This window comes from Pterocles gutturalis, unplaced genomic scaffold (genome assembly GCF_000699245.1).
Source record: "Pterocles gutturalis isolate BGI_N339 unplaced genomic scaffold, ASM69924v1 scaffold16854, whole genome shotgun sequence".
NCBI lineage: Eukaryota > Metazoa > Chordata > Aves > Pterocliformes > Pteroclidae > Pterocles > Pterocles gutturalis.
This window is the reverse complement of record NW_010131057.1, coordinates 824-12,173: the sequence shown is the minus strand read 5'-3', so window position 1 is coordinate 12,173 and position 11,350 is coordinate 824.

Sequence of the window (11,350 nt, the reverse complement as noted above, 5' to 3'; positions counted from 1 at the left end):
GCCTTCCCACCTGCACAAATTTTCACAAAAATCCCTCTTCCAGCAGGGCTTCAGAGTGCAGCATCATATCAAGATCCAAACTTCCCACCTGGAGGGGCATGCAGCCCTCCTTGTGGACTGAGGAATCCACACACATCAGCTAAAGTGTTCTCTACTGTCTGCATCTCTAATACACAGCAGACCTCTGCTATCTCTGCACACACACTGCAAATTCAGCTCCCTACGTTGCTCCATCTCCTGCCTATTGCTTTCAGATTTTCTCTGAAAGACAGCATGCAAAACTGGGATTTGCATCCATGAAGCAAGCCCAAACTACAGGCCAAAGGAAATTAACAGCCATGACCTAAATCTCAACTTTCCTCATCTGTGCTCATGGTTGGCATTGGGGAATACACACTGGAGGTTACAATCAGGCTTTTTAAAGGAGTGAAAACCTACAGTTACCTCCCCTTTCCCGCAGCCTACCTGCCCCTACTGTGGGGTCTCTTGCAAGCATTGCACCCAGGCAGCACACAAGAAGCATGCCTCTAGCACAGCTCCACAGCGAGCTTTTATCTGCTTCACTGGGCTCGACTGCCTTCAGCAAACACTGCGGGGAAGTTGCGAAATTCCATGGCTGCCTCCTTCCTTCCTGCTCTGCCCACCTGGTGGCAAGTCTTGAGGCTAGCATTTCCTGCCATGCACAAGCCATCCAGAGTAGCTTGATGGTGACAGAGACTCCCTGAGGGTGTCAAAATTTTTACAGTGGAGCAACAGTTGCAAAACAGCAGAGAAATAATTCACACAAGTTTCTTTTGTGCTCTGCAAGATCCTCTTGCAAGAGCCAGGATGCAGCTGCAAAACACATGAAGTAGCAAACGAGCATCCACAACCAAACCACCGGAGGAAAAGCACCTCTCCCTCCCTTTCTCTGTGGCTTTCAGAGACCACCAGAAATCACCAGGGTCCCTTGACTTCTGTGCAGAGCAAGAGAACACCCCCTCCCTGCCCCACACCGTACCTGTGTGTATTTTGCCAGGATCTCCTGAGGCCAAATGCTGGGAGTGAGTGCTGAGAAGGGACCCCCAGCAGAGGGAGTGTGATGGCCTAAATGGAAAGAGATCAACATATAGCAGCAAAAACCTGGAAGGACTCCCTTGGAAGACACACATTTACACAGACTGTTACAGCAAGAGAATGACTCACTCAAGAGTTTGGCACTACTGCCACTCTAGACATTCAGACAGCTCCCACTTCACCGAGGAAGCCAGTAATTTCCCATGGTTTTGTCCCTTGTCATCAGGCAAAAGAAGCAGAAAGGCAAAATGGAGTTCCCACTAAGAAACTTTTCGGGAAGAGAAATAGTTCCATGGCATCATGTGATCGATCTGCTTGGAAAAGCTGTGTGGTCACTGCCAAGCTAAAAAAATTATGGAGAAGTAAACACCTCTGAAGAGGGCACTGACGCCAGCACCAGCAGCACTACAGAGTTCCCTGAAACTTTGTCACCCAGGCACCAAAATAGGAAATCAGAGCCCTCAGCAAGATGGTCAGCTGCTCCCTTTGCTCCAGAAGGGCTGGGATATTGCCAGACCATGTATAGAGAGCTGCAGCAATGAAAGGATGCCTATCATCTCAGTCTTTTGTGTTCGAGATAAGCACCTTTCCAGTCTCAGGTAGTGTCCCACTGAACAGCTTCCCTTTGAATTAAAGTTTACATCAAGTTTTGCAATTGAAGCAGATAAGCATGTCCCAGGTCTTCCACTGTGCACATCACCAAGAAAAAAACATTTACTTGGCTTTGAAGTATAGTCTCTCTCAGGGTTACATGCCCTGAAATACCCAGCTGAACGAGGAAGGAAGGTTTAGACAAAAATATGGGGTGAGAGAGTGGGCACTGTAAGAAGGAGGAGACCTAGTTTTAGTAAAGCTTATATCTCACTACTCCACAGTTGAACTCCAGTAACTCTTCAGCTTTCTGCCTGCCCTAGAGCTACCATTGCACAGCAAAAATCTCTCAGATCATAAAGTGAACCACCCACTTTGGGGCAAAACTTGGGAGGAGAACAGAACCAAACAAATCTTATGGAAAACAGGGAAGGCAGACTACATTTCAACCTCATCCTTCCTCTGTGTTCAATGGATGAAGCAGCTTCTGCAAGCTTCAGTATAGGGTAAAAGAAGGAACCGAGTTCACCCTGAATTAAAACGCAGCTGGGTCACAAAGAGTGGGGTGGTTTCCTCTTCCCCAATTTGACTGTTTGTATACATACAGTATATTAATGTAAAGAATGGCTCTTGAAAACAGTAACTTTCTTTTAGGAAACTGCAGCTGAAGAAAGAACAGGAAATCAAAGAAGAAGATACTGTGTCCATGTTTGTCTGCTCACCTGACATTGTATTAGGTTAAGGCCCAATAGGAGAGGCTGTCAGCAGGTCCAGAAATGATGTTCTCAGAGGTAAGAGGTCACTACTCTGTCATAAAAAGGGAAAAAAAAATGGTGGTGAGAGAATTGAACTAGTATCTAAGGACATGGCGGGGGACAGACAGACCACTCACACACAACTTCCCCACAGGAAAATTAAATTCCAGAGACTGGGATTTCCTCTCAGTTTCATACCTACCCATTAGCTAGAAAGCACAATATCATTTACCAAATTTCTTGTGACAGTAACAGCATTTCTGACTGAAATTCTGAAAGAATGTCTGTCAAAAACCAAGTCAATTTTCATCACCTTTTCTATCACATATTGTCCGTCCTGTATTTAATTATGAATACTAAAAAAACCACACCATACATCATAATTCTTTGAATACACTGCCCATGGAGAAGAGACTGGGATGGTGAAAAGAGTTTCAGGGGTTATCATTAGATGCAATAAGCCTGAAAGAAATATTAGGAGTAGCATCACAAAACACAGGACCAAAGTATATTTAGGCTGTGTAATACAGCTCCCTGAAGGGAGCTGGAAAAGCTTCTGACAAGGATTTTCTGTGATGAACCGGGCTAGGATGTGGACAACATGCTACTGAGTACCTCTGCATGAGCCAGGATCCTCTAAACTAAATCAGGCGACAGAGCTTAGATGACGAAACAGCCCATGTAACTCCCCTCCTCACTTTCCTGGTACCAGTTCACAGCAGATTTTTATAGGGGTTTTCCAAGACAACAATGGAATAGTTCAGTAATCAAAGAGAGAGATTCTGAACTTTAAGATTGACCTTGTAATTCTGCGTGTGAGACAGCAAGAGCCACCTCTACCAAGCAGACAAAGCCAGTGCTGGGATGTATCAGTCACTTGGGAAAGAACCTGGGAGAAACTAACATTTGCACATCTGGGATGGGTTTTCCAGCTTCACCTTCCCAGTAAAGCTACTTCTGACTTGCAAACCACTAAAAGAAGGAACCCCAGGGATTCATCCAGCAGGTCCCGAGTTGTTTGTAGTGCTCAGGAGTACCAGGTTATATTGCCACTCCTGCCTTTGCATCTCCGTGAACATTTCAGCAAGCACTCACAGCCTGGAAGTGGCTTGCTACAGCACTCCAAGATAAGCAGCCGTGAAACATGGCAAAAGTATAAAAAGCACCTTGGTCAGAGAAAACAAATGATAAGGCTTCTTCCTCCCAAATGTAAACAGTTCTCAGCATGAGAAAGACTGGCATGCATGAACAGACACCCTGATCTTCTGACACCAACTCTCAGGAAAAAAGAAAAAAAACCGAAACAAACAAGAAAAAGTTCAGCTGTTGTTTCTGAGAAGTAACGTTGTCCACACAATGGCCAGCTCTGCAAATGCTCTTTTACCCTTCCCATCTAGCCCCAATTGTTCCTTAGCACCACCTTTTCTCTCAGTAGCTGAAGACATAACAAAAATTACAAAATGAGCACCTGCACACTCATTTTACATGGTGCATGGGAATGCACACAGCACGCACACCAACCTGGTAAATCTGCTGACAACACTTATTCCCCTTTCAACATCACTGTGAATGTATTTTGATTATTTTTTTCCAGGCTTATCACTGCCCTGCAACCACAGCTGCTCTGTTCCTGAGCCTGCAACATGTCGTCCTCCCCTGTCTTCTCTCAACCCAGTTAACCCTCTATCCAATGACTTCTGTTAGAATGCAGTCACTGTTTCGGCCACGTGGTACTTCTGCCATGCTTCTCCTTACCTGTGCTCTGAATCCACGCCCAGTGCCTCAGGCATGTGAGCAAGGATCCCCCTCAGCCACCCTTAACCTTCACCGCATGCACAATCGCTGCTGACCGGAGGCACCGGGCCAGCATGTGAGGCAGGCAGATGAGGAAATGCTCCGTAACAAGGTAACTAACCACGCTCCTTGGGAAGCAGGGCAGGAGAGTGCCAAGGCTGAAAGTCCCTCCTCAGCCCAGGACAGGTGTAGCAGAGGGGAACATCTTCCCTTGTCCACGTCATCACATGCTGGTCTCCGCCTTGCTGGAGATCACTCCCCTGCTGCTGCCTGCCCTCCCTGCCCTACCATTACAGCACTGAACCTGGTGGGCAGGTTTTTCCTGCCTCTGGTTCCTATAGAAACCTTCCTGCAAGCACCCATCTGGGACAGGGCCCAGAGAGGCGAGCGAAACACTCACCTTGCTGCTGGCACCCGGGTGTGCGGAAGGGCAGAGTGGGGAGCGTGAATCACACCAAGAGAAGGCTCCTGCTGTGGTACCAGGAGGCGGTGAGCCGGGGACTGCCCACAGAGCCAGCTGCCTCCAAGAGAACGTGCAGAGGCCACTATGCCAACCCTGCAAGTTGTCATCACCCTGCTTCTGCTACCTCCCACTCTGCCTCCAGTAAAGCATCACAAGAACTGGTAGGAAGGTTCCCTGACACAGCCAGGCACCACCCAGTGCAAGTCAGGAAGAGGACGATACCTGGCACATGGGATCGATATAGAAAGTTCTTTCCTTTGACTGAGGGATATAAACCTAGAGCAACTCTCCAACTCTTCCAGCCAGCAGACAGGACATAACAAAAGATGCTCCCATGAAGCCTGTGAAATTGCACACGTGAAATTGCTACAGCTGACTTAACTGTGTTATTTGCAGAGTATGGACTTCCAAAAATGAGCAACATTAAGGGATACAAAGGAAAAACACATCAAATCCAACACATATTAATGGCAACTCACAAACCCTCAGAACTCTAAAATGAAAACCTGTTTTCACCCATGCATTAAGAAGCATCTCCCATGTTTAAAGGCAATTTAAGTTTCCTATATGAAGGAACTTTGTCCACATAACAGCTAGTCTTCACACTTCAAAAAAAAAATGTATTTTTTGTTAAGATGCAAACAGTACCTGCTATTTGCAGTTTTACTTTTTGAGTTCAGACTACAGAACAAATCACACCACCACTGATTCCAGCCTCCTAGAGGACAGCTCAAATGACAGTGTGTGTACCTGAAAAAGAAGGCTGTAAGGCAAGCAAGCAGTCAGCATCAGGTACAGTTATCTGAAGCACGCCAGCTGCAACACCTTTGTCGGAGTTGCAAATACACACCAGGCAAGATTATATCCAATTAGTTTCTTTTACAATGTAGATGTCCTTTAGAAATTGATGTTTGCAACAGAGACCCGCAAATTTACTTCCCCTTGGCAATATCAAGCCTCCTCTGGATGCACTTGCTCTTCCACACAGCTGTGACACAAGAGATTTCAATTACCTGGCTTCGTGCAAACACCAGATAACAATCTCCTGCTGCCTATGTTTTACTTGCTTGGCCTCTTTTGCCACGTGATCTCCACTTAAGCCTGCTGCAGAGCACCTGGATGTGCCAGCCATGAAATGACGCTGCCAGGAGCCTTTCAGTAGGATCTTTATTTTGGGACAGAAACTCCTTCCCAGGAGTGTTCTTCCTCTGCCGATTTTAGCAACAGAAAAAATACAAGAATCCACCAAAAAGCTGCCTAAAAAGCAACAGACTGCGCAGAAGATGAACATTTTACAAAGCAATGCTTTTGTATGCTGAAAACATTACAACTATTCATGAGCCGTCAGTAAACATCATCAGAAGGACCAAAGCAATCCTAACAATTATTTCTAGAATGATTTTCATCCACTGTCATAGGAACAGTGTATAGAACACTTCCTCTGACAGTAAGCTAGCATGAGGAAAAGCTTTGCTTTCCATTTTGCTTAATATGAGCATGAAGCAACATCGCATGCAGTAAATCCCTACCTCTGGACTGTCAGCTGGTTTCCACTGTGCTCTCTTCTCTTCCTTTATTAAAAAAAAAAAAAGTTTAGGAAGAGAGAAACACGATTGCAAAGGGACAGTACCCATCGGGAGGCTACGCAATTAGGTGTAGTTCTAGAAGCCTCTTCCAGCTCAGCTTTTAAAATCCCATGTAGATTGCATCCAATTTAACATCTAGACCTGCTCTTCCTCTCTCAGAAATCAGACAAAAAGCCTGCACTGAATCAGGCAGTTCATTTCTGTCCTCTCACACTTACAAAGTTTTGTTTCCCTAATTAAAATCCTGACTTGCCCAATGAAACGCATAAGGGGAGCTCTCAAGCAGGAAGCCCTTCGCCTTCCCTTCCCCCAGCAGTCTCTGCCTCGGGTCAGGCAAAGGCAAATCCTGGAGCTGCAAATGCCATTAGTCCCACGAGTCAATATTTGCTTTGCACATACACAGTCAGAAGAAAACTCCAGCTTCACAAACAAGTAGGTAAGTGTACAAAGCATAGCCACACACCTGACTAAGGGGCGGACAGATGCAGATAATTTCTGCCCTTTGCACCCTGACACCCTGGATTTTTAAGTGATGCAGAAGCCCAAGCAGACACCAACACACACCAACTCCTGGTTAAGGAGTCAGCCTGGTGTTGGTGAACCTGGGTCATCCCAGGAACTATCTGCTTAAGGCTTACAAACCACGACCAGCCTCACACTGCTTTGGGTGTTGAACAAAACACTACAAATGCAGGAGGGAGGTGCTGAGGTAGCCTTCACGGCTGCTTTCTACCACATGACTTGGAATGAAAAGTTGGGGGACTTTAACTGCCCTCAGCCCACCATCTTGTAGCAGAGAAAGTGCATCAGAGACAAAACAAAAGCCTGCGGCAGGCCTAGAAAGGGGGAGGTGAGACATGGAAGGCAGCAGAGGCAAGGGCTGTGACAGCCCTGCAGAGGCAGGCAGGAGGAGGCTGCTGTCAGAGTTATGTCACTGACTGCAGAGGCATCACACAGGACTCCAGTGCTGCCCAGTCACCAACTCTGATCACATACTGACTGCAGGAGTGTGCTGGGGCAAAGTGCCTCCTCCCACCTGCACTATTAGAGCGATACACAACAGAGACAACAAAAAGTAAACTGGAAATCTGTCTCCCCTACCATAAAGCGCCTTCTAGACTCCTGGCCATCCTGGAAATGTAACTCTGTGCATAAACATAACTGAAACGTACTTCCACGTCACAGATCGGCTCCCCACACTGATTGGTGTCCAGCAGGTCTGCTTGCTGTAATGACAGAGAGAGCCCCACCGGAGCTGAAGGTGCTGAGCCATTTCCAGCTTATACAAAAGGAACAAGTTGCCTATTCATTTCATCTCCATTTCTGAAAATAAGGATGTGAACAAGCAGAATCCTGTTTCCTACTGCTTAAGCATTGGACAGACAGACCACAGATGGACTTGCTGATCATAGTTCAACGTGTCAAGCTTGCGTCTATAAAAACCCCTACACAACACCTACTTATATAGAACACAGATATCCTACATATCAACATATATTTTCTTTTCAGAGCAGAATTGCATTTTATTTATCTGGCTCCAAAGCAGACAGCTGATCATTATGCAGGACACAGCCTGAAAACGCTGAAGCTCTTACTTCTAAAATCTGAAGATAACAAAGGCTGTTTTTTTCACGTGGCTCATGAAAAAAACCCCAAACCAGAACCAAACTTACTTACGGCTCTGCTGATTCCCTGTGTTGCCAACACAAGCTACCACACTTTTAGCTCTGGAAAGCAGAGGGTGTCTATCCTTATACTGCAGACACTTTGTGCCTGATAAGCATGAACTGCACTGCTGTGGAGAACCTCTTGTTTGCCAAGACCCTTGGGATCAGAGGAGGAGAACTTTCCCTTTTCCCGGTGCTCCCGTTACTTGAGTGGTGAGAGGATATGTGATGGGAATATAGAGTGCTCCTCCCATCTCACACAGGAGGATTACAATAGATCAAGCACTGGAACAGCAGCTGTTCGTCTTTTTAATCTGCACTGAATGAGGATGGAAAAAAAAGCCAAGATACAAATTAGCAAGGTGTCCACTCTTACTGCACGCAAAACTCTCCTTGTTTCCAACACACAGGGAGGAAAACTCACGCGTGCGAAAAGGCAGGTCTGCAATCACCCTAGTCTTCAAGGCTTAGGGTAAAGGCAATTCCACACTAAACACTGTTACGCAAATATAATCCAAAGGTTTCTGATTAGTGTCTAAGGGGGCCCCAAACATCTCTTCCATGAAAGTAAATTTCTGCAGAATAAATGGACACTTTCACCCAATTAAGCACGGTGCAGGACCAGGGTACTTCTGCAGAACTCTACAGAAACTCATTTTCCCCAGAACTCTCCAGAAGTGGTTTTTACCTTCTGCTCCATGAACTTCCTTCCGCAAATCTGCAAATTATCTATGTCTGTGGAAGGTACTGGGAACTGTCCAGTTTCAACTGCTATACAGAAGTTTGAACGAAAATATTTCTGTTAGAGATGCAGGGTTACACCAATTAAAGAAAGGTTGCAAGACACTCTGAGAGTTATTTAAAGACAGATACTACGACATCTTTTATATGACACTCCCACCCTGAGCAGTGACAAGCGGTGCCATCCGAGGCTCTCTCCATCACCTCCAGAGCCAGCCCTGCAGGCATCCTCCAGGTGAAAGTTTGATTCTCAAGCTGGTTTCATCCTACTGTTCCCAGTGACAAAGGAACAACAGCCTGAAGAACGGCTCTTCCTTGATACAGCCTCTGATGGATCTACAAAGCTTTAGCTGTCAGGGTTTGCCTCTCTCTTGGTGAGGCGCAAGAAAGGCTAGATTCAGGTCACTCTCCTGTACCTCTGTAGAATTACTCTTTGCTCTAGTATTAGCAAAAAACCATCAGATTCACCTCTTGGTACTCTAAGCAGGTCTCACTTACTTTGGCTCCAGAAAACGGCTTTTTAAGGAAAGTATATCCCACAGCACTCAAGACTTTTCTCCTTCAGGTCTCCGTCTTTCAAGAACTCAACTCTCTGAAGAGGCTAGTAACACTCAAAACACCTCTCAGGCCTGTTTGCAAAGCTCTTATCTAGCATGTCATACAGGACTACTTAGATTTTGCTCCTGCAGAAATCTATATGCACGGGTAACTCGGAGAAAAAAAAGCAAAATATACAACAATCATTAACATTTGTAATAAAACAAGACAACCTCTCTGCTATTTCCTGTTTCTGGCTATTGAGAAGATTTCTTCTCCAGAACAAAAGGGCTGTCAGATTATGGACATTTGCTCCCATCTCTGAATCATCAGGTACTTCCCAGCCAAGAAATACTGCACTGACTGGGCAGTGATAACTGTTCTTGTAGTCATACTAATACCAACATGCTATCTTCTTTTCTCCTATCTCATAAAACAAGTGTTTCCACTTCTCCTAGGTTTTTTATTTTTTCTTAAGCCAGAAACAGAATTGCTCTGTTAACAATATAACTTGTTGTACTCCAGATTAAAAAGAGCTAAGATTTCCACAAACAAATGTGGCAGGATAACATCCTCCTCTTCCCTACCTGGTATCAACAGTAACACAGCTGACAAGTGAAATTTTCCCCAGCGCTCCCAGATACTTACCCTGTACAAGCTTTATGTATCTAAAATCTTGATTGTGTGATGAAAGGTGGCATAGAAAGAAGCTTCAACAAGTCTTTGTGTTGCTAAGGATACAAACCTGAAGTGCCAACACCTCTCCATCTCTTGAGGGACATTTGGGACACTGCGTACGCTATATACAATGAAGCTACTTGTCTACCTCATCTTACCTGACAATTGCAAAATCTCTATACCCTACCCATTTGAGCTAGGATGGGATCTGGGATCACTAGTGTGACCCAGATCACCAACTAGAATCACCACTGATTTAGTTAGAAGAGCTGCAGGAGCACATACACCAAAATATCAGGTGCCCTACCTTTATCACTAAAGATAAAGTTATAATACTCCTTAAGATTTTTCTTTTTTAAAGTTTTGTTTCCTTCTCATGTTATGGTGAGAAGTTTCCAATTGACAGCCAAGAAGACAGACATCATCCCAATACTTTCCAAAACAATTCCAACCCCAAATGCTGTATCACCTGAGGGGGGGGGGGGGGGGGGGGGGCAGGCGTGGGGGGGGGGGGGGGGGAGGTGAATGAACTCAGGGATTCCTTTGTTAAAGCACCACAAATACCAAACATGGTAAGCAATTTTGCAACACACAAACCAATTCACTAAGAATGGAACTGAGACTGGCAGCTCATTTCATACAGATCCCTTTACACAATCTCTATTATCAGGTAGGAGACATTGATTTTTAAAAGCTAAATATTTTGATTATTGCCTATCTTAAGATCATCGAGGTCCTTTAGAACACTGATAACTGCAAAAGATACCATCTTGCAGGAAAGCAAGCAACAGGTTAGAAGCACAGCAAAGAAGAAAAACCTAAATTACATTAGCAGAGACCCAAAACTGGAGACTCATTTCAGTCCTGAGGAGGTGTGCAGTACTCCTCTCACCACATTAGCTGATGTTAACTCTGTCATCCCCTGACCAGTGCAGTCCCCTCGGAAATACTCCCCTCCTCTCTGCTGCCCCTCATGGATTCCCTTCCTCCTTCTTCAGAGGAAGAATCATTATGAATGACATCTCCCTGAGATCACCAAAACACATTATCTAAACATTATCCTAAACAGGAATTAAAAAAGGTGGCACCTGTCATTTTAATCTATTAATACAGAATTAACATAACTCTATATTAATGTGACACAACCAGTCCCTACTCTGACCTCTTTAATCACATGTCATGCCTCTTCTTCCACCCTTCCTTCCCTTTTCCTTCATGAATTTTCCAGGGTAGGAATCCAACCTGTGTTTCTGCATAGGGAAAGCCACACACAGAGTATACAGATCCGGAAATACATAATGAAATAGAACTTCATTCCAGTGACTGTTTCTTTCCAGCACAACGCTCCAGATTCTGTAACAGCTGAAAAACTATTTCAGATTATCCAGCAAGCAACTGTATTCCGACCAACAACTCAGCAAAAGCACAGCAGTGCCCTACTCCTGGGCTGGTACTTCCTTCTTGAGTGATTTTAAGATCCAG